Below are 4100 nucleotides of genomic sequence, written 5' to 3'. Positions count from 1 at the left end.
GTTCCTTGGGCTATGGGTGCACACGGCCGTGTCTGTCTTTGTTCACTTCTCCCACGTCCGTGTATATAGTCCCACGCCCATGTGAATCTAATAGGTTCGACCACGGTTGCTTGGCACATGCGTGTCGCATGCCTGTGTTAATTTGACAGGTTTGGCCACGGTTTCAAGGCACGGGCGTGTCGCACGCCCGTGTTGTTTTGGAAGGTTCACCCACGGTCATGTTGCACGGCCGTGGCAATTTATCGTAGCCCGTGCTAGGAAAAATCTTTGCCCTGTTTCCACATGGCCTAAGGCACGCAAGTATGCTTGGCCGTGTCTGTGTGGTAAACCTGTATTCAAGAGCTCCGTTACTGAGTTAGGTATTAAACACTAAAATTTAAAGAAGTTAATACAGTTAGTGCTCGGGTTGCCTCCTGAGAAGCGCTTATTTATAGTTTAAGCTCGACTTACCTCTCCATTGAATGGTCATGGTGGTTTGAGGAGTTTATACTCCTCATTCATGCTGTGAATCTCATCAAAATAAGGTTTTAGGCAGGTATTGTTTACCTTAAAAGTGTCGAAATTAGGATGATTTACCTTGACTATACCTAATGGGAAAATGCTAAGTACCATAAGAGGGATTTCTTCATTCAGTTTGGTAGTGACAATGTGAGGATCTGCGGCATCTAATAAAACTTTATCTCCAACTTTAAGTTGATTTGGAAAGGTATCGAGCTCATTCTGGCGTATTTTTGGTTTATCGTGTGTTCTCGGTTTATGTGTCCGCCATTCATCTAGCTCCTTGATTTGTAGCCTCCGTTCTTCATGAATAGGTCCTCTACTATTGCTTAAAAGTGGCTCATGTACTTCCTTCAAACTCATTTCCTGCAAAGTAGGTTGCACCATATTGTCAGTTTTAGTAGAGTGGTTTAGACAATCACCTTCAATTTTCGATGTGCTGCCGAAATTGCGAGCTTGAAGGGTGATTGTTTCATCTCCCACACAAAGTGTGAGCTCACCTGTGCCAACATCAATAATCGTTTTAGCAGTTGCTAAAAAGGGCCTTCCTAAAATCAAAGGAGTGTTGCTATCCTCCTTTAGGTCTAAAACAACGAAGTCAATGGGAAATATAAATTTATCGATTTTAACTAGCACATCTTCAATAATACCCCAGGAAATCTTATAGTTTTATCTACTAATTCAATTCTCATCCTAGTCTGTTTGAGTTTCCCAAGACCTAGTTGTTTAAATATTTTGTAAGGCATGACGTTAATACTAGCCCCTAAATCAGCTAATGCATTATTAACATCTAAACTACCAATTAAGCAAGGAATTGTAAAACTCCCTAGATCTTTTAATTTGTTGGGTAGCTTATTCTACAGAATAGCTGAGCAAATTGCGTTTAGCTTCACATGCGAGACCTCGTCCAACTTCCACTTATTTGCTAAAAGCTCCTTTAAAAATTTCATTGCGTTTGGCATCTGCGATAGGGCTTCAATAATCGGTAAGTTAATATGTAATTTTTTTAAGAGTTTAAGGAATTTACCAAAATGTTCATCTGAACTGTCTTCCCTTGTCACATTAGGGTATGGCACATGAGGTTTGTATTCTGTACTTACTGGTTTCTACTCATTGTGGTCTACCTCACCTTTGCCTTTGCTTATCTCAGTTTCTTGCCTTGAACCTGGTTCAAGTGTGACTAACCCTTCCTCGTCTTGACTAGTAATCGTGTTGAGTTGCTCCCTTGGGTTAGATTCTGTGTTGCTTGGCAAGCTACCTTGTGGTCGTTTAGAAATCAACTTGGCAAGCTGTCCCATCTGAGTTTCGAGCCTTTGGATCGATGCTTGTTGATTCTTAAGTGCTGTCTCGGTGTTTTAAAAATGGGTTTCTGACACCGAGATAAACTTTGAGAGCATTTCTTCAAGGTTCGGCTTCTTTTCCTATTGGTAGGGTGGTTGTTGGAAACCCGGAGGATGTTGTGGCCTTTGATTTTCTTGATTGCCCCACGAGAAATTGGGATGGTTCCCCCAACCTGCATTATAAGTGTTACTATATGGGTTATTTTGGGATCTAGAGTTATTGTTACCCATTTATTGGACTTGTTCCTCCTTGATGCTAGGGTTGAAGGGTTGATATTTTGTACATGCTCCTCCTCCATTCGAATCGCACCTCATCACTGGATGTACCTGAGTAGAATCACACAAACTGTCAATCTTTTCATTTAAAAGTTCTACTTGGTTAGATAGCATAGTAACCGCGTTGAGGTTGAAAACACCGGCTGCTTTCGTCGGCTTTGTTCTCATAACTTGCCATTGATAGTTATTCAGTGGCATCTCTTCAATAAATTCGTAAGCCGCCTCAGGTGTTTTATTATTGATAGTTCCTCCAGCGGTTGCATCAATCATCTACTGAGTCGAAGGATTCAGGCCATTATGGAATGTTTGAACCTGTAGCCAAAGCGGTAACCCATGGTGAGGGAACCTTCTCAAAAGATCCTTCTATCTCTCCCATGCATCGTAGAGTGTTTCTAAATCCATCTGCACAAAAGAAGAGATATCATTACGTAATTTGACTGTTTTAGCTAGTGGAAAATATTTTAATAAAAATTTTTCGGTCATTTGTTCCCAAGTAGTGATTGACCCTCACGGTAACAAGTTCAACCGCTATTTAGCCTTATTCCTTAACGAAAAGGGAAACAACCGAAGATGGATGGCATCATCAGAAACACTATTGATTTTAAATGTATCAAAAAATTCTAGGAAATTTGCCAAATGAGCGTTGGGATCCTCGTCCTGCAAACCATCAAACTGAACAAACTGTTGTATCATTTGAATTGTGTTAGGTTTCAGTTCAAAATTATTTGTAGCAACAGCAGGTCTAACTATACTTGACTCAGTTCCAATTAAATTAGGTTTAGCATAATCATATATAGTGCGCGGAGCATGATTCTGATTAACAGCAATCGTAGGAGGTAGCGGATTTTCTTGGTTTTCAGCCACCTCCTCGGTTGTGGTTGAAGTATCATCCTCTTGCTCGTTCTCTATGTATCTTAAGCTTCGCCTTATTTCTCTCTGGTTTCTGTGAACTGTGTGATCAATCACACTGTCAAAAAGTAATGGTCCTGATGGGTTTCTTCTAGTCATAAACTATAAGAACCTGCAAGAAAAAGGGAAAAAGAAGAATTAGTGATAAAAATTAGAAATAAATTTAATTTACAGTAAAAGTAAATGGCTAAAGTAATAAAAATCGAGTGTTCCTATATCTTAGCTCCCCGACAACGGCACCAAAAACTTGATGCGTGATACTCGTGACAGGTTTTAAATATTTATAATGAATCGTTCTTGGAACTAACTCTTATCACGATGAAGGCAAGTGTACCTATCGAATAGTAGTATAGCTTTAGCAAGACCGGATTGTCGAACCCAAAGGAACTAAAAGTACTAGTAATGACTGTCTTTTTATTATCTAGCCTAAGAATAATGGGGTTTGTTTTAACTAACTAATTAACTAAACTAAGAAATCACAGAAAATAGAATTGGGGAATTACTTTAGGAAAAACAATTGAATTGAGACAATACCTAAGGAACCTAAGGAAAAATCCACCTAGACTTCACTTGTTATTTGTCTCTGAATCGGACGATTTATTCATTTGACTTGATCCGTAGAAATCCTTAAGTTTTATTATTATCCCTCTCGAGACTAACAACGTCTAATACTAGGTTGAATAATTGAAATCTCTTTCTAATTAACTCCCTAGGGTTGCATTAACTCAATCTATGGATCCCCTTATTAGGTTTCACCCTAATCCGATAAAATCTTGTCACTCTATCTCTAGGCGTGCAACCAACTCCGCTTAAATATGACAAATGTACTCTTAGACAGGGTCTATTCCTCCTCTAAATAAGAGCTTATCTTTAATCAATATCCTGGAATATCAAAATAAGAATTAAGAATACATAATTAAGAACAAGTCAAATATTTATCATACAATTTAGAAAATAATAACAAGATTCGTTTTAGGTTTCATTCCCCTTAGGTATTTAGGGGATTTAGTCAATAACTAAAAAGGAAAATATCTCAGAAGAATAATGAATACAAAACATAAAGAAAACCCAAAACTC

General features: G+C 38.5%; 1 non-coding gene across 1 annotated transcript; it reads left to right on the top strand.

The window, feature by feature from the left end:
* The first annotated feature begins 2442 nt into the window (after window positions 1–2442).
* Window positions 2443–2549, top strand: LOC121209209 (small nucleolar RNA R71). Its single transcript, XR_005904326.1, has one exon. It is a non-coding gene; the product is annotated as a small nucleolar RNA R71 (small nucleolar RNA).
* Window positions 2550–4100: the final 1551 nt, after the last annotated feature.

The sequence above is a fragment of the Gossypium hirsutum genome, chromosome A10 (genome assembly GCF_007990345.1).
Source record: "Gossypium hirsutum isolate 1008001.06 chromosome A10, Gossypium_hirsutum_v2.1, whole genome shotgun sequence".
In the NCBI taxonomy this organism is placed as follows: Eukaryota; Viridiplantae; Streptophyta; class Magnoliopsida; order Malvales; family Malvaceae; genus Gossypium; species Gossypium hirsutum.
This window is presented reverse-complemented; position numbering and strand designations above follow the sequence as displayed.